Source organism: Sciurus carolinensis, chromosome 8 (genome assembly GCF_902686445.1).
Source record: "Sciurus carolinensis chromosome 8, mSciCar1.2, whole genome shotgun sequence".
NCBI classification, from domain to species: domain Eukaryota; kingdom Metazoa; phylum Chordata; class Mammalia; order Rodentia; family Sciuridae; genus Sciurus; species Sciurus carolinensis.
Window position 1 is genome coordinate 732,152 of NC_062220.1, and position 24,508 is coordinate 756,659.

The window sequence follows — 24,508 nt, forward strand, 5'->3', positions numbered from 1 at the left end:
TGATTTTGTATCCTGAAAAATGCTAAACTCATTATCTCTAGTTTTTTATGTGTGGGTTTCTTAGGATTCTCTACAAAAAAGCTTGTGACATCAGCAAATTAACTTTACTTTTTCCTTTCTAATCTGCATGACTTTTATTTCTTTCTGTAGTCTGATTGCCTTCGCTTGAAGCTCTAGTGCAATAATGAATAGGAGTGGTGAGAGTAGACCTTTGTATTTTGTTCCTGATCTTGGGGGAGGGCTTCGGTCTTTCTCGACTAAGAGTGCTACCTGTGTTCTTACTGGTCGATGCCCATACTCGGGTCAGGAGGTTTTGTTCTAACCTGGCTTCTCGAGTGTTTTCATTGTGAGAGGCTGTTGCCAAATGCTTTTCCCACATCTGCCGAGATGGTCACATGATTTCATCCTGTTGTAGTCTGTTCAGGCTGCTGTAACAAACAGCATGGATGGGCTGGCTTACACAGCAGATACTTATTTCTCACCGTTCTGGAGGTGGAAAGTTCCAAATCAAAGCAGGTAGTGTTTCTTGTTCAGAGAAACTGCCTTCTTGCTGTGTCCTCATAAGGCAGAAGGGAGTAAGACTGCTCTCTGGGACCTCCTGTGTAAGGGCACTAATCTGTTTTATCAGGGCTCTGCCCTCATAGCCTAACCAACCCCAGAAGGCCATGTCAACTAATACCATCATATACAGAATTCAGCAGATGAATGTTCAGGGAACACAAATATTTAGTCTCCAGACTGGCTTCTGATTGCCTGGAAATTCATGTCTTTCTCACATGTAGAACATTCATTCAGTCCCAGGAGCTCCAGAAGTCTTAACTTATCCCACATCAAAGTCTTAAAGTTTCATGTAATGGTCATCTGAATTGATAAGAGACTCAGGCCAAAATTTATCCTGAGACAAACTGCACTCCAGCTGTGGACCTGTGGCATCAGAAAAGTTCTGTGCCTCCCAAATATAGTGGGGGCTCAGACATAGGATAGACATTTCCATACCGAAAGAAAGAAAGGGAGATGAGGTGGGTAGTGGGTTTCAAGTGAGTCCCAGGCCTCAGGGGCAGCATCAGGCCTAGAGGCCCAAGCGTGACTTTCTGCCCTCCAGCCCCACTGGGCAGCACTGGCACCCTCGTGGTACTGTGGGATAGCCTGCAAGGGCCCTCTGCCCTCGTTCAGCCACTCTCTGGGCTTGTGGCCCTGCATCGCTTGTGGGCTCTACGCAGTCCTGCCCTTCAGAGCCCGGGTTTGGACAGCCATGCCCCTAGGCCTGTGCTTGCTGACCTGGGATGGGAGCCCCATGATCCCTGATTGTTTCAGGGTCAACCCACCTACCTAACTACCTGCCTACCTACCTTCTTTCCTCCCTCCCTTCCTCCCTCCCTCCCTTCCTTTCTCTCTCTCTCTCTTTCTTCTTTTTAGGTGAGATCAAAATCCTTTTTAAAAAATATTTTCTATTTTATTTGTTCTAGTTAGTTGTACATGACAGTAGAAGGCGTTTATACATTTTGATAGATCATACATAAATGAAGTGTAATCTCTCACTTTTCTGATTGTACATATTGTAGGATCTCATTGGTCATGTAGTCATACATGTACATGAGGTAATAATGTCTGTTTCACTCTACTATCATTCCTTCCCTCACCCCGCTTTTCCTTCCTTCACTCCCTTCTATCTAATATAAAGTAACCCTATTCTATCCCCCACCACCATTGTGAATTAGCTTCCACATATCAGAGAAAACACCCATTTACCAGCAAGTGCCATAGTTCCCCTCTTTTCATGACTCGATAGTGATGACCTCGCTTTCATCTGGTATCGGTCACTTGCTTACATCTTCTCTTTTTTTTGGTCAGCCTTTCTAGAGGTAGGTCATTTTGTAGATCTTTTCAAACAACCAACTTTTGGTCTTCTTTATTGTTTTTCTGCTTTCTGTTTTGTTTATGTATGCTGTGGTATTCTTTATTTCTGCCCTTGCTTTGGGCTCTCTTGCTGCTCGTTTTCTGCAGTTCTAAAGGTGGAGGTTCAGGGTATGGCTGAGGTGTCTCTTCGTACTGTGAGGGTTTCCCAGAGAACTTGCCTCTAGGTGCTGCTTGCTCACCTCCTGTGCCTCTGTGTTCTGGTCTCATGAGAGGACGCAGGTGGAAAGACCAAGATCATCTTAAAGACAATGGAAATATTCAACTTCACAGACACTGAGGGATGTGAATCCCACAGAGGAGCAACTGTGCCCACATCCTCTTGCCGCAGGGTAGTGTGGCCTGGAGCTGCACCATTGTGGTGCATTGCCTGCTGCCTCGTTACCATGAATCATGAACTGAGCGTTTATCCACATGCCCTGGGCTAGGGACCATGGGGCAGAGATTGACACTGTGGTTACCAGGGTGATCAGGAGTCACCTGTGCCAGTGAGGGAGGTGACTTGGCAGGGGGAGAAGCGGGACTTGGGTATGGTTTGAGATGACTGCACTGTCCTTCAGAACTGACCCACCAAGGCACGGGACACTGGATGTGGTCAGCCCCCAGGAAGCAAAGGCCATGATGAAGGTGTAGCCTCTCTGGGACAGGCTGGGACAGAATTCTGAATCTCTGCAGTAGACAGAGCTCTGGGCTCTGTGTAGGCTAGTTTGTTTCATTGTTAAATTAACACATATTCAGCCAGTTATCTTAGGAGCTAAAATGATGAATCAGAATTGGAAATTTTTGTTACCTGGAATTTTTACAGTTCAGCACAAATTAATGTCAACAGATGAGAAAACCCAGGGGGAGAGTGTCAGGCCTCCAGGACAGAAGAGATCCTGGTGCACCATGTTCATGCTGCTCAGTGCCAGCTGCATCATCAGCAGGGCCTTGTGCAAAGTGAAAATGGCCATCTGGTTCAGAAATCAGGCAGATTTGCACTGAAGGACCAGGGGGTGTCTCCTTTCGTGACCCCGTCTTGACTTGTCAGGTGCTCTTCTCTTGATGTTCAGCTTCATTCTAAAAAGAAAAATTCAGACTTTTACTGATTAGAATGAATGTTCCTATTCGTATTTATTTTGTGCAGTGCCGGCTTTCAGTGAAAGCACAAGAACACAGAATCACAAAAACGCACAGCACTTACTTGCATCTCAAACATGCACATGCATTTTATTCTTATCAGAACTATGAAGGAGCTTCTCAAATGACTGCTGTTTTCCTCTCACCTCTTGATATGCGCACCTTCTTGGCATTTTCTGCAGATGGCAGGAGCAGGAGACAGACTGTGGGACCTTCAGTACAGCAGGGGCGCTGTGGGGTGAGAAGGGCTGCACTTGGGGCTTTCCTTAGGCGTCTGAAGTAACCTGGACCAGAGAGGTTTGCTTCGTGTGTGGTAGAGGAGCCCTGCTAAGCTGGGTGACCAGCACAGCCTGCCCCATGCTGGCTTCCCCTGCTCGGAGCCTTGTTGTTGTGCAGGTGGGTGAATCAGAGACAGCCCATTTAGGGAGTTTGCCTGGCCACCAGACTCTGCAGTGCCCTGGTGGGCGCGTCTTCAAAGGCCCTCCCTGCCTGGAGGTGAGTGACTGTGGAGAGGACGCCCAGCTGATGGAGAGGAGCCCTCAGAGATCAGCTCCGCAAGAGCACTTCACCGTCAGCAAGTGCTCCTGACATGATGCTGACGTGACTGACTCATCCCGCGTCATGTATGTTCTGTTGTGAGTAGGTATTCTGTTAACTAGGCTGGGAGGGTAGCTGTGTTTTGGTGGCATCTCTCCAGATCACGACCTAGCTCCTCTCCCTGGGCTCTTACTTCATTTCACAGGCGAGGCCCTCCACTGACTCGCTCTACTCGACGCCAGAACCTGTGGATTGACAGTTAGGTCACACCACAACACGGGCAAGAAGGAAGGACTTGGACAAATGTAGCACGAGGCAGACTGCAGGTGCTAACATGGCTCACGCAGCCATCTTGGCAATAGAAGACTAAGTGAAAATCCCACATGGCAGCCTTCCTTGTCCTGTTTCCTAGGTTGCCCTTGCTGTGTTCTAGGAAGCAACATAAGGCTGTGCATGTCTCCCTTCACCAGGGAGGCCTGACCCAAAAAGTAATCAGCACCAGGGTGTGTGCACCCATGCCTGTGAACAAGACAGCAGGGTGTCCACAGAGCTTACATGGAGAGAACACCTCAGGCCTGAAGTGGCAGGCCACAGCCAGCGCTTGGCCACCACCTGATGAGAACACGGGGAAGCACGGTGCGCTGAGCAGAGGTGCTTGCAGAGAGAAGCACCAGGAAGGCCTCATGCATGCTGTATTCCCTTTTGGTTCAGCAGCCCTCGGTCATGGAAGGGTGTGCTGGGCGTGGCCCTTCTTTCTACTGCAGAGAAAGGCAAATGCCTGCCTTGGGGGGTCTTCCCTGATGACCCTCATGTCTCCTGTGATCATTAGACCCACAAGGAGGAGGGTTCTCAAGAGCCATTAAGGACATGTCCCAAGCTGGTGCCAAGCAAATCTGGACGGTGCACATGTGGGTTTTATGTGATTTCATTCTTTCTTATGCCTGAGGCATTCCATGAAGACACTAGCAAGAAGGAAACCACAAGGACTAGAACAGAAAAAGACACAACAGCAAGGATCAGGAACACAAAGCAGACCCAAACCTCCAGCTCTTTGAGATCATAGAACATACCTCTCTCTCTGATTGATGAGTTTAGGCCATTAACGTTCAGGGTTATTATTGAGATATGATTTGTATCCCCAGTCATTTGGGCTTATTTTTGGTTTTTAACTTGACTTGGTTTCTCCTTTGAGTGGGTTTTTCTCTAAGGTAGTTCCTCCCTTTGCTGACCTACGTTGTTGTTTTTCATCTCCTCCTCATGGAATATTTTGTTGAGAATAATTCTGTAGCACAGGCTTTCTATTTGTAAATTCTTTTAACTTCTGTTTATCATGGAAGGATTTTATTTCATCTTCAAATCTGAAGGTTAGTTTTGCTGAGTATAGGACTCTTGGTTGACAACTATGTTCTTTCAGAGTTTGAAATATGTTCTTCCAGGCCCTTCTAACTTTTAGGGTCTGGGCTGAGAAATCTGCTGATATCCGTATTGGTTTCCCCCTATATGTAATCTGATACTTTTCTCTTGCAGCCTTCAAAATCCTTATGTTAGGCATTTTCATTATAATGTAACTTGGTGTGGATCTGTTGTGATTTTGTGCATTTGGTGTTCTGTAAGCCTCTTGTATTTGATTTTCCATTTCATTCTTCAGGTTTGGGAAATTTTCTACCATTATTTCATTGAATAATTTGTTCTTTCCTTTGGATTGTATCTCTGTGCCTTCCTCAATCCTGATAATTCTTAAATTTGGTCTTTTCATGATGTCCCATAGTTCTTGGAGGTTCTGTTCATGATTTCTTACCATCTTCTCTATTTGAGCAACTTTATTTTCAAAATTAAATATTTTGTCTTTATTGTCTGAGGTTCTGTCTTCTAAGTGGTCTAGTCTGTTGGTGATGCTTTCCATTGGGTTTTTTATTTGGTTTATTGTTTCCTTCATTTCAAGAATTTCCGTTTTTTTTTTTTTTTTTTTTTTGAGAATCTCTATCTCTTCGTTGAAATGATCTTTTGCTTTCTGCAGTTGCTCTTTCAGCTGCTTATTGGTATGATCATTCATTGTCTGCATTTGCTCTCTTATCTCATCCTTTGCTTCACGAATCATTTTAATTATGTATAATCTTAACTTCTTTTCTGACATTTCTTCTACCATACTGTCACTGGATTCTATTAATATAGAATCTAGTTTGTTTGGATCATTTTCTTTCCTTGTTTATTCATGTTGTTCATGTATCTTCCCCTCTTAGCAGTGCAGATCTGGGGAATTGCAGTTTCCCCCCTATAGGCTTACAGTGACCCTATAGGTTTCCAAAACCTTTTCTTGAAGGGTGAGATTAATATTAGCAGTGCCCAGTTGAGACAGTATGCAACCTTAGACCTAATAGCCCCAATGAGGACGTTAACAATAATGTCATAATAAACAGAATGAGTTCAATTGTTATCTTCAGTATAACAAATAGATTTGCAGTAAGGTCTGCAGTTTCTAATGGAGGACAAAGAGGATGGGGAGAAGTGTAGGATGTAGCTGTTAATGGGATAAGAAAAGAATATATAGAAGTTCTAGATAATAGAGCGAGAGTGTAATCAAAAGAAGTCAGTTGTTAGCATGGGAAAAGGGAGAAAGAGACTCTGAGGGAACAGGTAAACAAAAGGAAAAGAGAGCAAGAAAAGTAAAGAAATAAAAACTTAAAATTGTTCAATAAGGAGAAAAAAGAAAATCTACAGTATAACAGTCATATAGTATACAAACCTCCCAGTCTTCAGTAGCCTGATGTATGAAAGGTACATGTCAATGAACTTCCAGTCTCCAGCAGGCATCTCAGGATGGGATTTGCCCCACCTAAAGATGGGAGATACAACTTCCAGGATCAGTCCAGATGGCTGCTCTGGCTTCCAAATGTGTTGGCAAATGGGGAGCTGCAGCACAGGGTGTAGTTGTGGTCGGCTGGAGGTCCTGGAGGCAGGACATGGTTGGTCTGGTTGTGGGATCCTGGAGGCGGAGTGCAATCAGTTGGTCTGGGGGTCCTGGTGGTAGGGCACAGTCAGTTGGTCTGAGGGTCCTGGTGGCAGGGAGCAGTCGGTGTGAGGGCCCTGGAGGCAGGGAGTGGTTGGTCAGCCTGAGGGATCCTGGAGATGGGGTTCAGTCAGTCCAGTCAGGGGTCCTACAGATCCTGGCTGTTGTTTCAAAATGGCAGCAGCCATGTGTAACTAGACCTGCAGGTACTGTGACAGTGAACTTCCAGGCAACAGCAGACAGCTGGCGCTCCACTGGTGGTCTGCGGTCAGTCTTCTGACTGCTGTTGGACGATTGGCAGGTGAACCTCGGGTGGTGGATGATGGGTAGGTGAAAGGCAGGCGATGGACAGGCAAGAGGCAGGCAAATGGCAGATGGTAGGTGCCAGATAGTGAGTAGTCTGCACTCAAAAAGTAGTCAATATGCTGGCAAACTGCAGGTGATTGCAGTAGACAAGTGGGGTAAACAGCAGGGGATCAATAAGCAGCAAAAACTGCCTCACCAAGAGACAGTTGATAGAGATATCCTCTGCTCAAAACCTGAGTTATGGAGTGACAAGGAATGCAGCCTCCCTCTAGTCCACCATCTTGGCTCTGAAGAACATACCTCTCTCTGAAAAAGAACAATAATTTTTGTTGTAAAATACAGTTATTGGGATAAAGTGACACATCACTCTGTAAGTTGAGTTTAAAAGTCACTGGAGAATACTATAAAATGACTTTGTTGTAAGAAATTTGAAAACACAATTTAAAAAAGTACAAACCAACAAAAGTGACTCAAAATGGTCTAGAAAACCTGAATATACCTGTAGTCATTTTAAAATGTGTATACTTAAATTCTCAATTAACTGGTGTTTCATATGCAGCAAGAGCAATCTACATCCACAGTAGGAAATCCATTTGGTCCAGTACTGCCCCACTCACAGCCCCCAAAGTACATGAAAGGCGAGGAGACACCTGAGAGCAAGTGTGGTGGGACAGCCATTGGGTCCTGAGACCCTTGCACATGCCGTGGGGAATGGTAGCAGTTCAGACTCCATAAAAAACAATTGCCTGACTAGGCATTGCCCGCCTCTCCTGTTTTATAGGAAACCTTCTGATTATGTTCATCTAGGTCTGGATTTGCTTGGGACTGAGGGTTAACTGAAGGGCCCCTCCTTAATAGTGGGTTTGGTGATCACAGGAGATGGAAGGTCATCGAGGAAGACCCCCATGACAAGCCAGTCCTGTCTGCGGTAGAAGGAGTATGGAGTTTGCTGCTCCCTGTTGTGGGGCAGGCTGCTGGACCAAGAGGAACCACAGTGTTGTCACGGACTCTGCCTCAGAGGGAGGCTGGTACCCGAGGATGAACCCAGAGGGTTGGAATGTAATAGGTCCCCTTTCCAGTGTGTTAGCCAGCTCACCAAGTCACACATGGCACCTGACGTGGTGCCACGCAGGTTGACGCCTTTCCACGGCTGGCACCAGATACTAATGAACAATAGGTCATCATTCAGTATAGGTCTGTGCTGAGAGAAGTAGGGCCTGGCAGAGTGCACACATCCCAGCCCCCAGGAGGTGGGACAAGAACCCGCAGAAGCAGCAGCAGCTCTGTGCCCTCACGGGGGGCTCCCTGCTGTTCCTGTACTTCTTGCTTCACTCCCGAAGCCCACCTCTCCCTCCCAGCCTATCCTGTCCTGCATCTTGTGCTGCAGTGGCTCAGGCTGATCCTGGGCCATGCTCATTTGTTTCTTACGCTGGGTTGAGGGACACCAGCTGAAGAACTGGGGACCGGAGGTCACATGGCATATTTTCAAGGCAGAGCAGATGCAGAAAATGCAACTGTCATCCCAGGCCAGAGTGCAGTTGGTGGACACCGGGATGAACCCTTAATTCACAGGAGAGACTGGCTGCAAATGTGGGGGCAGGAGTAGAACTGAGCACCTGTAGTCCTGTCACTCTTGGGCCACTGGTGGCTCTCTTTCTGTATATCTGAGAATCACAGTTCTGGCTTTAGAAGATGCTGTGCTCTTCTTGTGGATTCAAGATATCTCAGTCAACCCTGCATGACTCTGACCATTAAAACTAGGCGGCTCACCTTGCATTCTTTTTTCTGATGCAAACTATGAATTTAGCCTTTTAGTTTTGAAGTATGAGGCTGAGAAGACTTCATCTCTATTTAAAACTTAAAAAGCTGGAAGTTGGATTTAGGGTGTTTAGTGTTAATGGAAAAACCTCACTGGGAGGCAGGCTCCATCTGCTCTCACCCCAGAGTAGGGATGATCTTTGACTAATAGGGGCTTTATTTCACACTCAAGAGAGTCAGATGCCTCCACAGAGGTGGGAATTGAGACCTCTGGAATCCTGGAAGCTCACCAGAGGGCACCGAAACCCTGGCGTTTCTGATGGAAGCAGGCAGGAGGGGCAAGGGCCCCCCTGATGACTGCGGACCGTAACCTTGTCTTGAACCTCACTAAAAGCTATGTAGGTCACAGAGACAACCAGGCTTTTATTCTCTGAAATAATTCACAGTACAGGCTGTGTATTACTTGCTTTATCAAATAAGAGCCTTTGGACTCATGTGGGCAGATAATCACGAATTGATTTCTGAACCTCATTTTGGAAACTGCTTTTACCCTCCTCCTCTTCTTTTTCTCCTTCTTTCATCTCTTTTTCCTCAAGTTAAGCTTCCCTGTGATTTCACAGTGCTCTGGTGCTGTTCACTGGCTGCATCAGTAAATGGTAGAGTCATATGAAGAAGTCGCTTTTATCTGAAGTCAGGAATTGAATTACAAAGTGCAGGAACATTGGCACAGACAGAGAATTTCATTTAACACTGTGTTCAGCCTAAAGATGATTACAAACCAGAAGCAATAAGTCAGACAACCAATGACAGCAATACTGTCCAACCTCTGTCTTCTCTGTTCTGGGTTGTTTCTTAGCAGAGAGCTCTATTTAATCTGTAAATCTGTGTTTCAGTACAAAAACTAGATGAATAAACACTTTTTGTAAAACATTGTGGACCAACCAAGGTCTAATTTATTCATCAAAACTCAGGAACTGGGGAGCTCCTGGACTTTAGACTTAAAAAAAATAGTAAAAAAAAAAAATTAACACACTTCAATAAATGATGTCTTCATTGTTTCCCCAGATCTACAAATATATGCAGTTCTGTATCATATGACTTTGGCAAAAATAGACAGTATCAGAAAAATCCTGAGAATCCTCAAGTAGGAAAATGAATGAAAATGACATCTTAAATACTGCAAAGTAAGGCAACTAGATCCACATTGAAAAAGGTGTTCTGAAGATCAACTAGGTTAATGCGGGCAAATGCATTTTGTAGATTCTGAAATGTCATATAAATGGAAGCTTACACCGTTACCAAGCAAAAGAGAATGAAGACATACCTTTGAAGTTCCTGCTGCCATGCGGTTCTAAGCTTCCCCCACTCCTAAAAACAGAAATCCCATCTCTCTGTCCTCTGAGCTCAGCAGGCCTCCTCCCCTCCTTGAACAAAGAGCACTAGTGTTTTATTCTTGGAATCTTCAGGACTCAAGGCCCTCTTTCCCTGAATATGTTAAAGATGGTCACATAGTCAACATTGACTAGAGATGAGCACCAGTAAGATGGTGAATAGGTTTTTCTAATGCTTGTCTTCCCAGCAGGAACATCACTTTGAACAACTTTAAAGGAGATGAGGAAACCAGAGGAGAGATTACAGAAGCTGGTGGGACACAGAAACAAGAGAACGCATTGAAGAGGATAGGAGGGACAGTTTTCTTTATCCACACCTCCTTCCTCAACCCCAGGCAGTAGTGTGGAACAAGATATAACCCCTTAGGAGGAGGAGAAGGACTTCACCTCAGACCCTGACACTAGGCCTACCCGGTAAAACTAGAGCCCCAAGGCCTGAGAGTCCAAACTGGCACCTACATGCCTGCTCTGAAGACTAGGTCTCCAGGCCTCCAAGGTGCTGCCATGGCCCCAGAGTTGGACTAGCCCACCGCAGTCTATAAGCCTGCCCCTGCACCAGGCTGACCCTAACCTTCTAGCAGGTCTTTGTGATCAGGTGTCTAAGGACCAGGGTCCAGTCCTACTATAGAACCCCTGGGGTCCTGGGTCACCAGGATGACCCCCACGGACCCAAGACCAAAGACCACTTCAGCAGACCCAGATTGCAGGCTAGTCCTCATAGTCTCAGGACCCAGACCTACCTTTGTGGTCTAAGTGTCCAGTCCAACCTCTGTGGACCCCATCCAGGCCTTCCTTTGTGGACTTAGTATCCAGGACAGCTCCTGTGGGCCCAGGCTTAAGGCCTACTCCAACCAAAAATAAATCCTTTTGGAACAAGGCTTTAGGCTGGCCTCCATAGACAGTCTCTAGGCCCACAACTGTGAACCTAGCTGGGCTCCACTCCTCCCTTTGCATACCAAGTCAACAGTTCTATTCTAGTGGATCCAGGGGTCAGGTCCACTCATATGCTGGCCTAGGAATCAAGAGTAGCCTGCCTGAGAACACCAGCATCAAGCTCATCTGTTAGTCATGCCAGTCTGTCCATTATTTCTGGACTGGCTGACTGGCAAAGGCATTCCCAGATGAAGTCAGTCTTCAAAGACTAGAATAATTTCTCACTTCTTCCAGTGCAGATTTTAACATAAGGCAAGGAATATGAAAGTCTGAGGGAATATGTTATGATATATATATATCATATATCATATATATATGTATGATATATATATATATATCATACATATATCTCACCAAAGACAGTATTTCCCTGGCAATTATGAATTGCCTGATAAAGAATTAAAAATAATTGTTAAGTCAAAAATCACATGATTATTTCGATAGATGCAGAAAAAGCATTTGATAACATACAGCACCCCTTCATGCTCAAAACACTAGAAAAAATAGGGATAGTGGGAACATTCCTTAACATTGTAAAGACCATCTATGCTAAACCCATGGCCAGTATCATTCTAAATGTTGAAAAACTGAAAGCATTCCCCCTAAAAACTGGAACAAGGCAGGGATGCCCTCTTTCACCACTTCTATTCAATATCGTCCTTGAAACTCTAGCCAGAGCAGTTAGACAGACCAAGGAAATTAAAGGGATACGAATAGGAAAAGAAGAACTCAAACTATCCCTATTTGCTGATGACATGATTATATATTTAGAGGAACCTGGAAATTCCACCAGGAAACTTTTAGAACTCATAAGTGAATTTAGTAAAGTAGCAGGATATAAGATCAATGCTTATAAATCCAATGCATTTTTATACATAAGTGATGAATCTTCAGAAAGAGAAGTTAGGAAAACTACCCCATTCACAATAGCTTCGAAAAAAATAAAATACTTGGGAATCAATCTCACAAAAGAGGTGGAAGACCTCTACAATGAGAACTACAGAACACTAAAGAAAGAAATTAAAGAAAACCTTAGAAGATGGAAAGATCTCCCATGTTCTTGGATAGGCAGAACTAATATTGTCAAAATGGCCATACTACCAAAAGTTCTATACAGACTCAGTGCAATTCCAATTAAAATCCCAATGACATACCTTACAGAAATAGAGCAAGCAATCATGAAATTCATCTGGAAGAATAAGAAACCCAGAATAGCTAAAGCAATCCTTAGCAGGAAGAGTGAAGCAGGGGGTATTGCAATACTAGAACTTCAACTATACTACAAAGCAATATTAACAAAAACGGCATGATATTGACACCAAAATAGACAGGTAGATCAATGGAACAGAATAGAGGACACAGACACAAACCCAAATAAATAAAATTTTCTCATACTAGACAAAGGTGCCAAAAATATGCAATGGAGAAAAGATAGCCTCTTCAACAAATGGTGCTGGGAAAACTGGAAATCCATATGCAGCAGAATGAAACTAAACTCCTATCTCTCACCTTGCACAAAAATCAACTCACAATGGATCAAGGACCTTGAAATCAGACCAGAGACCCTGCATCTTATAGAAGAAAAAGTAGGTCCAAATCTTCACCTTGTTGGCTTAGGACCAGACTTCCTTAACAGGACTCCCATAGCACAAGAAATAAAAGCAAGAATCAATAACTGGGATAGATTCAAACTAAATAGCTTTCTCTCAGCAAAGGAAACTATCAGCAATGTGAAAAGAGAGCCTACAGAGTGGGAGAAAATCTTTGCCACTCATACTTCAGAAAGAGTGCTAATTTCCAGAATATATAAAGAACTCAAAAAACTCTACCCAATCAACAAATGGGCTAAGGATATGAACAGACACTTCACAGAAGAAGATCTACAAGCAATCAACAGACATATGAAAAAATGCTCACCATCTTTAGTAATAAGAGAAATGGAAATCAAAACTACCCTAAGATTCCACCTCACCCCAATTAGAATAGCAATTATCAAGAATACAAGCAACAATAGGTGTTGGAGAGGATGTGGGGAAAAAGGTACACTCATACATTGTTGGTGGGACTGCAAATTAGAGCAGCCACTCTGGAAAGCAGTGTGGAGATTCTTTAGAAAACTTGGAATGGAACCACCATTTGACCCAGTTATCCTATTCCTTGGCCTTTACCCAACGGACTTAAAATCAGCATACCAGAGAGATACAGCCACATCAATGTTCATAGCTGCTCAAATCACAATAGCCAGATTGTGGAACCAACCTAGATGCCCTTCAATTGATGAATGGTTAAAGAAACTGTGGTATATATATACAATGCAATATTACTCAGCCATAAAGAATAATAAAATTATGGCATTTGCAGGCAAATGGATGAAATTGGAGAATATCATGCTAAGTGAGATAAGCCAATCTCAAAAAACTAAAGGATGAATGATTTCGCTGATAAGCAGATGATGACACATAATGGGGGGTGGGAGGGGCTCAAGAATGAAGGAAGCAGGTACTGTATAGAGGAATAAGAGGGGTGGGAGAGGTGGGGGGAAGAAAAAAATAACAATGAATTAAAAACTATTACCTTAGGTAAATGTATGATTACAAAAACAGTATGCCTCTACTTCATGTACAAACAGAGAAACAAGATGTGTCCCATTTGTTTACAATAAAAATGAATTTAAAAAAAAAAAGGAAAGAATTGGAGAATAAAACCTATAAAAAGGACAAGATTTGCTCAATCCGATGGATTTCGCCTTTGGGTCCCCTTCTTCCACCCCGGAGAAGTCTGTTTTTACTTTTCTTTAATAAAGTTTCTTACTTTCTACTCAAAAAAAAAAAAAAAAAAAAAAAAGAATGCTGATTGAACATTAAGATAACACAGAAAAATAATTCAATGAAATCAGAAAAATGACCAAAATGAGGAATGTAGTAGAAATTTAAATTATTTAAAAAAAATCAAGTAGAAATTGTGGAGTTGAAAAATAGAATGAATGAATCAAAAAATGAAATACATCAACAGCAGAATTAAAGTTGCAGAAGAATCTGTGATCTTGGAGAAAGATTATTTGAAAATAGGCAGAGAAGGAAAAGGAGTGAGAAGAAATCTTACAGAATTTATGGGAAAGCATAAAAAGTGCAAATATTATTAAATGAATCCAAGAAGGAGAAGAGAGAGTCAAAAGATTTTAAAACTTAATAGAAGAAAACTTTTCAGATCTGGGGAAAATATATACGTAACTAGGTACAGGAAAGTCAAAGGTCTCCAACGGGATACAGTACAAACAAGGCTACACCAAGCCATAGTATAATCAAACTGTCAGAAACCAGAGTCAGAGAGCTTTCTGAAAGCAGCAAGAGTAAACAAGGAGATCACACCACGGCAGTTTCAGCGTGGCCAGCAGTGGGTTTCTCATCTAAAGCCTTACACTGGCCAGGAAAGAATGGGGTGGTATGTGCAAAGCCCTGAAGGAAAAAACAAACAAAAAAAGACAAACTAAAAACCTGCCAACCAAGAATAGAGAAGTTGTCCTTTAGAAATAAGAGAGACAAAGCTTTCCCCACACAGAACAGATGTAAGCATGAATTTGTCAGAGCCTGTCTTTATTGTGTTGAGGTTTATTCTAGTTCTAAGTTCTAGTCCTCAGTTATCTCTGTGCCCCTAGCCTGAATCCACTTCTTTAAAGCCTATGGCAGGCCTAGCTGTGTGGCTGTGCCTAACCCCCAGGTTTTTCGTGATGATGTCTCAATATTAATATATTGACATCATATTAACATATAATATTAACATAATGTTAAGGTGGTTAATCACGAAAGGATGTTGAGATTTTCCAAATGCTGTTCTGCATTGTTGATAGGATGGTGTGGTTTTTATCATTCCTCCTATTAACGTAGTATAACACATTTGCAGTCGTGCTTGTACTGAGTTGTCCTTGCATCCCTGGGATGAATCCTGCTTGGTCATGGTTTATTATCCTTTTTTTAAAAATGTTTTTTATTGGCACATTATAATGCATAGGCCTGGGGATATAGCTCAGTTGGTAGAGTGCTTGCCTCACAAGCAAAAGGCCCTAGGTTCAATCCCCAGCACTGCAAAAACAAAACAAAACATTATAATGCATAGTAGTGGAATTCATTGTGACATTCATATGTGTACATTATGTAATTTGATCAAATTCATTCCCATTTTCATTTGTATCAAGATATTTTAAAATTTCCTTTAAAATTATTTCTTTGACCTATTTGTTATTCAGTATCATGTTGTTTAGTCTCCATGTGTTTGTGAATTTTATAATCTTCCCTCTATTATTGATTTCTAGTTTCATACTATTGTGGACAGAAAAGATACTTGATGTGACTTCAGCCTTCTTAAATTTGTCAATATTCATTTTTTGGCCTAAAATATGATCTATCCTAGAAAATGTTCCATGTGCACTTGAAAAGAGCATCTGTTCTGCTGAAGTTTCATTCTAAAGTGTAGTTTAAGTCCATTATTTTCTTATTGATTATCTGTCTGGATGATACGTCCTTTGCTGAAACTGGGGACATTAAAGTCCCTTGCCACTATTGTATAGTTTCTCCTTTTAGAGCCATTAATTTTTGCTTTATATGTTTAAGTGCTATGATATTGGGTGCATACATATTTACAATGACTATACCCTTTAAATGAATTGACTCATTATTACATCATGACCTTCTTTATGGTTGTTTTAACTGATACAACTGTAGGACTCCTGTTCTCTTTTGGTTTTCTGTTGCATGGAATATCTACTTGTTTCCCTGCATTTTCAGTCTGTTTGCAGTGTAGGTGATCTACCTCGTAGATAGCATATAGTTGGTGTTGTTTCTCTTGTCACCTTTCATTAGGAAGTGACTCTTGGCCTTTGGAATTTCTCACTCATCAGGCCCTTGGTGCATTCTTCTGCTCCTTCCCAACATGGGCCCTGCAAGCCACCCTCTGTTGGCCCCATGAGATCTTTCCATGCACACCTTTGGAAGAAGTCGTTTTGCAGTGGTGGGATAAATGTGTGGCACATCCAGGTACTTGGACAAGGAAGGAATACCTTACATTTTCAACCCAAAGCAGCCAACACCAGATGCAAAAAGGAGAAAACCCCTTGCAGGTTACCAGGATGAGTAGTTTACGGAGAGCTCTTGCTTCACTCTCCCAGTGAAGGACGCAGCCCGAGGTGTGAGAGCAGATGGACAGTGAAATCCTGGTGCTGCATACAGTGCAGGAGGTGATCAAGGGGGTGCATGTTTAAAAGCCATACTTTTAAAGTGTACATTGTTAGCTGATGCAGTGTTTCGTTGTGTATATATACATAGAAAAATTTTGAAATTATTCACATTCATACTATTGCAGCCTTAGGCTGCTGCTGAGGAGAATACCAGCAGAGGAGAAGCCAAGGGCGTCACCCTGCTGCCATGCTTGGAGAAGCAGGGAAGGCCAGCAAAAGTCCCTGAGGCCCCTTGGAGAGTAGGCAGGCAGGTGGGTCTGAAGGAATGCTGCTGGAGTGTGGGTCCTCCTTGTTAAGAAGTAGAAGGAAGTAGAAGGAAGTGGGTCATTGTTTCTATGCCATTGGTAGTGGCTATGTCTGGATTCAGTGCTCACTCTTGCTTTCAGATGACATGGTGCGTACTGCTCCCTGCCTCAGTCTTTCCTCTGTGAAGTGGGAGCAGGCCAACAGTGCTTACCTAGTGGGACCTCAGGTGGCGGAGCAGGTTTATAGTGCTAAGCACCAGAAGTACCTGGCATGGGGAGGTGTCATGGCTGGCGGGCCAGTGTGAGCTTGCCCGTCCCCTGGACTCAGCACATCAGTGTGTCCACTTTCTGTGGGCATGTCCCTTATTCCTTTGGGAAGGATGATTCCCCCTAGGGCTGAGACTGCTGTGTCTCTGTGGCATGGCTCCGCCTGTCCTGCATCTTTAACTTCATGGGTCTTGCAGGCAAGCATCTCTGGGGCAGGACTGGGAAGTCACACACAGGGCAGCTGCCCTCAGCCTGCGTCTCTCTTCTCTGGGTCTGGCAACCTCTGTGATGTTCTAAATCAGAGTTGGCTTTCCTGCAACGATACTGTCTGACTGAAGCACCCACGGGCTTCTGGAGGCCATGGCGGGACAGGTGCCACTGTGGATTTTCACGGTGTCTTGGCTCAGTGTCTTCATCTGGCCAGGCCTGTGTTCTTCTCCCATCTTTTCTCTGGGAGCTGAGGCCCTGCAATGGGAGGCAGGAGGCCAGCACTGTGCCCAGCTGCCAGGCTGGGCGTGGGCTGTACCACCTCATTTGGCACTCAAAGCAAGCCTCCCCCAGCAAATTTTACCCTAGACAGAGGTCCAGGTTTCTTAAAAGGCAAGTTCCCTTGAGGTTCACAGGTCTGGGGAGCTTCCAGGAGGAGAAACAGTTTTTGCTTCCTTTTGAACACAGACCTTGCTGCTTCTTAGCAAAGCGGGCTGTGTGGACCCAGGGCACTGGAGACCAGGTAGTCTCAAGAACTGGCAGGGTTTAATTCTGGTTTTACCTGCCACTGGCTCATGCTCATCATTCTTTATGAAGAAACATCCTTGCTAGATGCAGGGTGTGCTGGAGCCCTGGAGCGTTTGGCTTTTCTCCACATGGCTGTAGACTGAGAGGCTTCTTCTGGCTCCTTTTTTCCAGGGGGCTCTGGATGGGGCGTGAGGTGGAGCCCAAAGCAGATTTGTTGAAGTCAGGGGACCTGAGTTGAAGGTCCTCAGTTATCCCTGTGCCCCTAGCCGATCTGAATCCACTTCTTTAAAACTGACAGCAGACCTAGCAGTGTGCCTATGCCTAACTCCCTAGGTTTTTTGTGATGGTGTTCTCAATATTAAGACCACACTCCAGTATCACTCTTTGTACTTTGTTGCTCAGGAGTATGCGTATTATGGTCCTAATATTGTTTGTGCTTCCAAGTCATACTCACAGATTTAAATAGAAGATACATGGCGGACGAACAGTAAATCTGAGGGTGTACAGTTAGTTTATATTTCCAGACAGATGCTGCAGCAGTCAACTTCTTTCTCTAATTTTAACAGAGGATCTCTTTCTGCAAACAAATCTTCCATTGTTCAACATTTGGGAAAGCCTAAAGATTGATAATGTGGTCCTTTGTGGAATAAAGTTCTTGGTTTTTCTCTAGCTGTGCTAATGAATTGACTCAGAGAATCCATGATGGCGAAGGCCCCAGAGGCTATGTTGGCACCTGTCCATCCCTCCTTGTCCCTGACTCTCCCTCCCTCTTTTGTCTCTTGCTACCTTGCCCCTTTTGGTACTGGGGTTTGAACCCAGGAGTGTTACATCCAGTCCCACTGTCTTAGCTTTTTTTCCACAGTGACCAAAAGACCTGACAAGAACAGTTGTAAAGGAAGAAAGTTTATTTGGGGGATCACAGTTTCAGGGGTCTCAGCACACAGATAGTTATCTCCATTCTTCAGGGTCCAAGGTAAGGCAGGACATCAGGGCAGAAGAGTGGTGGAAGAAAGCAGCTCGGGACAAGGCACCAGAAGGCAGAGAGAGAGAGAGAGAGAGAGAGAGAGAGAGAGAGAGAGAGAGAAACTGTGCTCAACAAGGACAGAATACATGTCCCAAAGGCATGCGCCCAGTAACCCTCTGGCACACTACCTGCCCACAGTCACCACTGAGTCGATCACTGTCTGGGGTTAATGCCCTGATCAGGTCAAGGCTCAGTGACCCCTCACTTCACCTCTGAACCCTGCATGACCTTGCATGGACTTCTGAGGGACACCTCAGGTCGAGGCACGGCCTTGCATGGACTTCTGAGGGACACCTCAGGTCGAGGCCACAACAACACCTTTCTGAGAGTTTTTTTCTTTAAATCTGGGATTGCAGGTGTCTATCACCATGCCTGGGTCCCACACTTATTTCTCTATATAAACCCTGATATCTTTCTCCTTTATCTCAAAACATCTAGTAAAATCTTCAAAGACCTGCTCTCTCGAATGCCCCAGAGAGGGCCAGTGAAACAGAGAAGGGTGTGGGGATGAGGGAGGCCATCCTGGGTGTGCAGGTGGGGCACGCCCTCCTTGCCTCTGAGCAGCTGGCAGGCCACACTGGTCCTATCCAGCGCTGGGCAGCTCTTACTGGGAATGGAGCTCCACTGGGTGCTGGTGACAGCATTTCCAGAGCTGCCGCCCCCCACGGGGCACCAGTCTGAGGGTGAAAAGAGCTGGAAGTACTCAGGGGCTATGACCTCTGGATGCCTGAGGTGCTAGATACGGGGTGTGAGGTTTGTGCTCACATCCTCAGTGGGCTGCGGACTTGTAGGACTTACTAATGCCTCGGGCATGTCGTGTCCCAGTGTTGTGGAAAGTTCACTCTGATGGTGCCACCCAGGCGCCTTTGTGAGCAGCTGTGTGGCTGAGTGGGGCCTGTGATCTCAGCTGTCCCTGTGGAGCTGGAGAGATGTGCTCAGTTACTATGACTGTCAACTTGGTGAGGTCAGGTCACATGTCCACCCAAATCAGGCAGGGTGTCGTCATGGACTGTCACCAGGTGTTTTAAATGGTGGTATGTGACCTTGTTTTCCTTGTGGCTAGAGTGGGAGGCAGTCTGGTGTGGGCAGGTGACTTCTGCATTCAGATGCCCCTCTGTCCCTAGGAATTGCATTCTGGAAGGAGTTCCCTGAATCCTTCAGTTTGTGGGAATGTTCTAGGAGCAGATGTAAGGAGGCTGTGGGCAGGTGTGAGCTTGTAAGCTTCGTGTCTTCTCTTGTCTTCCCTGGTTGGCATCCTCTAAGGCCTTGGCCACCCCAAGATTACACCTCTGTGCTGCATGGACCCCAGGGCTCTGCCCAGGTCCCTCGTCCCTGCACCACAGCCTGCAGGGAACCTTCTGTCCAGCAGGAGCTTGGGGTGGTGCTGAGGAAAGGAGAAGGGGGCGAGGGCCCTGAGGCTCTGTGTCAGCCCACCCTGCCCAGGCCCCTCTCCTTCTCTGCCTGTCTGCCTGCCCGCCAGGGAGGGGCTCGCAGCCTCACTCAGGAGGGGGCTGAGGACAGCGTGGGGTCTCCCTCTCTTCCTCTTGGGTTTTGAGACAGGCGTTGGAGCTGAGGCTTGGCCCCTTTGGGTGCCATATGTTAACCCCGGGTGAGCTCCCAGAGGGAGGGCGACAGGGCCGAAGCCTACCTGCGGACAGGCCTCCATCAGGTGTGTCGCCCACTGAGGCTTCTGGCCCTCAGGGCCCTGCACAGTGGGGAGGAGAGCTGGGAAGCCCTGCTGGGTCTCAGCCTCAACCAACTGCCTGGTGGATGAATCTGAAGGCTGTAGCTGGCCATGCTTCTCTGCGTACCTCTGGAGCATCTGGGCAGCTATGGCCTGTTCCTCAGGATGGCCTCCCTCCGTGCGTCGTCGCACTGTGTGACTGACAGAGGGATGGGGCTGCCATCCCCTGACCATGCTCAGGCCCCAGCTCTGGGCCCCAGGCTAGGTGGACCATGACTTCCTCCTGGAAGTCTGATGGGGGCTACTGCATGTGGAGGTGCCAGGTGGGGGCCTGACCCTGAAAAATGGGGCTCCATAATGCAGCACCTTGCTGTTCACCAAGGAACAAAATCACCGACAATTATATGTGATTAGCAATTTGAGATCATTAATGTGGTGAAAGAATGTGTCTATTCAACAAGTAATTTGTCGTGATTTTTAGTAATTGAAAGCGATTTCCAGCAATTAAACCTTAATTCGTTGCGCTCTCTGGTGATGCCTTTGTTCAGGGGTGCCTCTGGGCTTCATGTTGGCTGCTTTTCTCTAGGCACTTTGTGGGGTAGATTTGCTGGGTGGCATCTGGGGCAAGCAATGCAGGAAAATAAAGGGTAGACGGCTTATACAGGGAGCGTCTTCAGGAGGGGTGTGCAGAGCCCCCGGCGGTGTCTCCCGCTGGGCCTGATGGATTCAGCTGCTCCTGGAACTCCGTCTGGTGCAGAGCTAGAGATCTGCTGGCCTCTGGGCCAGCTGTGCACTGCCCCCTCAGGATGCCTGCCCGGCGGCTGGGAAGTCCAGGACTCCAGAAGGAGAAGCTCCTCACCACAGGGGTCACTGGCACTGTGACTGGAGCCCTATCTGCTTGTTGTTCGTTCTTCCCGCTTTAGAGTATCGCACGATCTCTCACGCGTGAGACCTAAGCAAGTCGGTCTCTCAGAGATGGCTACCTGGGCTGGGAGGTGTGTCCTGGCAGGTGGGTAGGAAGACTGTACAACAGTGTGTCCAGAGCAGGCTAGTGTGGAGACGGAAGGCAGGGACTGGGGTGCTGGGCAGGCTGGGATGGGGAGGGATGACCGACAGCCAAGGGTGAACTGCTCCAACAAGGGCCCTGGGGGCTCTGCGTGGCGTTGGGGACACACATGGAGTATCTGGGAGAATCGTGGGATATGGGAAGCAGCTTTCAGGATACCCCTGTGCTCACCGATGAGGAGCAGAGGCCAGGAGGGGTTTGATGTGAAATGCTACTGCCAACTGTCTGACCCAGGAAGGGAGATTGCTCTGGATGAGGGTTGGGCTGTCCTTTGTCACAGCAAATAAACACTTTTAACTGTGGGATGGGCTCGTCTGGGGATGTGCGTCCTGGTCCTTGTAGATCAGTCCTTAACTGCAGGACTTAGTTCCTCCAAGTGGGGTTGTCACTGGAACATTAAGCAGTACTGCTGTTCTGTGTTTGCTTTCTGCTGAAGATGGGGGTGCAGCAGCAGAGATCCACCTGTGGGTGCCCATACTCATCGTGCCTGCTTTCTCTAGGCAGCAGGCCAGCTGTGCGCTGCTCTTGGGCTGCAGCTGCAGGCAGGTGGCTCTGTCTCAGCACTGGCGTCCACACTCCTGTGGACTGGTCAGGCTGGTGGCTCTGTCTCAGCACTGGCATCCACACTCCTGTGGACTGGTCAGGCTGGTGGTTCTGTCTCAGCACTGGCATCCACACTCCTGTGGACTGGTCAGGCTGGTGGCTCTGTCTCAGCACTGGCATCCACACTCCTGTGGACTGGTCAGGCTGGTGGCTCTGTCTCAGCACTGGCATCCACACTCCTGTGGACTGGTCAGGCTGGTGGCTCTGTCTCAGCACTGGCATCCACACTCCTGTGGACTGGTCAGGATGGTGTCTCTGTCTCAGCACTGGCGTCCACACTCCTGTGGACTGGTCAGCTGGTGGCTCTGTCTCAGCACTGGCATCCACACTCCTGTGGACTGGTCAGGCTAGTGGCTCTGTCTCAGCACTGGCATCCACACTCCTGTGGACTGGTCAGCTGGTGTCTCTGTCTCAGCACTGGCGTCCACACTCCTGTGGACTGGTCAGGCTGGTGGCTCTGTCTCAGCACTGGCGTCCACACTCCTGTGGACTGGTCAGGCTGGTGGCTCTGTCTCAGCACTGGCGTCCACACTCCTGTGGACTGGTCCTTTCTGCTTCGTGTGGGCTCTGAGCCGAGCCTGCAGTGGGTATTGAGGGACATGGGTCCAAGGAGCTGTGTACACCTAGGCAGGGTTGAAGCATGGGTATGGTCCCTGGTGATGGGAAGCCCCGGCTGCCTGAGGCCCAGTCTGTAGGAGAAGCAGGGCAGTGAGGAGTCAGGTGCACATGCGCCCAGGAAGCACTGTCCCTGTGGGCCGTCCTGTGGAAATGCAGTGTGTCGGCACTTGGCCTCTCTGAGTGTTCCTCTCGTCTTGAGTCGAGACTCTCAGCCTCAAGATCTCCACTTCTGACACAAGCCCTTCATGAAGTAGGATCCTGCTGTGACCCAGACCTTTGAGACCATGCTGGCCGTCCTTATTCTCGGCCCTGCTGCCATCCTGTGTGCTTGGCCCAGGCATGCTACTCCCTGAGGTGGGATGCTGGGCTCTCCCTCCCTCAGGGCTGACTCCTCTGGCTTGAGACTTGTGGAGACCCTTCCTTGTCCTTTCTCCTCTGCTTAGCCTGAGGCGTCCTGTGATCAGCTGGTGATGCCTCTCTGGCCACCTTCGTGATTAGGTGGAAGAATGTGTTCTCATCGGCATAAATGAGAGCGCAAGCCGATGGCTCTCATGCTGCCAGGGACAGCTCATTCCTGCTTTGCAGTCTAGGGTGATGATGTGAGCAGGGGCTGCCGTTGGCCCTACCCAAGGGAAGCCCTGATCCAGGAATCAGGCAGCAGGCTCCTGGCACATGCCGTGTCTGCCAGGCCTTGGCCTCTGCACCCAGAACTGTGAAAAGCACACATGTTGCTATAAGGACCCAGTCTAGGGTCATTGTTATGGCCCCTGGATAGGCTAAGATACCTGTCAAGTGAGTGAATGTTTATTAGACTTTGGCACAAATAAGTTGAAAGCTGGCAGCGTCTGCTGGCCCCTGGGCAGCACTTGGCCTTGCTGCAGGCACAGACCCTGGGCGTGCCCACAGCTCTCTGAGAACCTTGTGAGTTGTGTCCTTTGGTGTGCTTTGAGTCACTTGTGACCATTGATGGTAGACTGTAATGGTACCCTTCAGTCACACACCGCCACTGGTCTCACCTCATCTACACGGGTCTGTTCCTTGCTGGACTTCTGATAGTCATGCACTGTTGTGGTGGGGCAGATTGTGTCGCGGCATTTCTGGTCCCTGTGTTCCAGTGAGTGGATATCCCACTACTGCATCGTGACTCCAGGACACACGCACAGGTCCTGGTAAAGTCATCTTCACTTTCCTCTGGAGTTACTTCCTGCAACAACACTCCAGAAGGGGAGCGCAGCCCAGGAACGGGCCCCTGGCAGCACCTTCCCAGCTCTCCACCCTGAAGCACCTCCTTTCCTCTTGGCCTTTCAGTCATTGGTCTGACAGTGGCTAGAGCAGGTATTGACTGTGGGCCGGACCTATCTGCAGTCCCGTTGGGCATATGTTCCAGGAGGAGGCACGTCTGCACTCCATTGAGGTCCAGTATGGTGCCATGCTGCCAGCTACCAGCAGGGGAGAGCCACTTCAGGCTTGCTCTCAGCTGCCCTGGCTGGTGCTCTTCACGTCCTCTTCTCAGACTGAGTCTCTCCTTCCAGGATTTTCCAAGCCCCAAGAGTCACTGCTGCCCAACTGCTTTCCTTGCCTTGATTTGCACTTGAATAGTTCATGTCCTTGGATTCCTAATTATCTAACCTCTCCCAGCTCAGTCTCCGCTAATGAACTGACCTTCCCTGCAACAGCTCTTCTGGCCACAGTTGAATCCAGGTTAGAACCAGCAGTTGGCAGGGCCCAGGCAGAGAACAGGTCAGCTGGTTGTGTGCACACTCTCTCCTGTCTCTCTCCCTCTCTGCCTCTGAGTGTCTCTGTTTCTGCCTCTGTCTTTCTGTCTCTCTATCCCTCTCCACTGCTCCCTCTCCAACTCTGTCTCCATCTCTCTCCCTGATGTGCTCTCCTCCCACACCTACCTCTCTCTGCCTCTTTACTTCTCAAGGGGCGTATGGGAAAGCCCAATACCTCTTGAAGAAACCTCCATCACCGCTCCTTCTTTGATGTTGCTGCCCTGGACCTGAGATGGAAGACAAGGAGTGTTGGGGCAGGGTCTCTGTCTATGTAGCCTGTGTTCTCTCTCAGATTG

General features: G+C 47.0%; 1 protein-coding gene across 4 annotated transcripts in view; it reads left to right on the forward strand.

Moving 5' to 3' along the window:
- Positions 1 to 24,508, forward strand: part of Ptprn2 (protein tyrosine phosphatase receptor type N2) — a 743,280-nt gene that overhangs the window by 237,089 nt on the left and 481,683 nt on the right. The gene's annotated exons all lie outside the window — the stretch shown is intronic.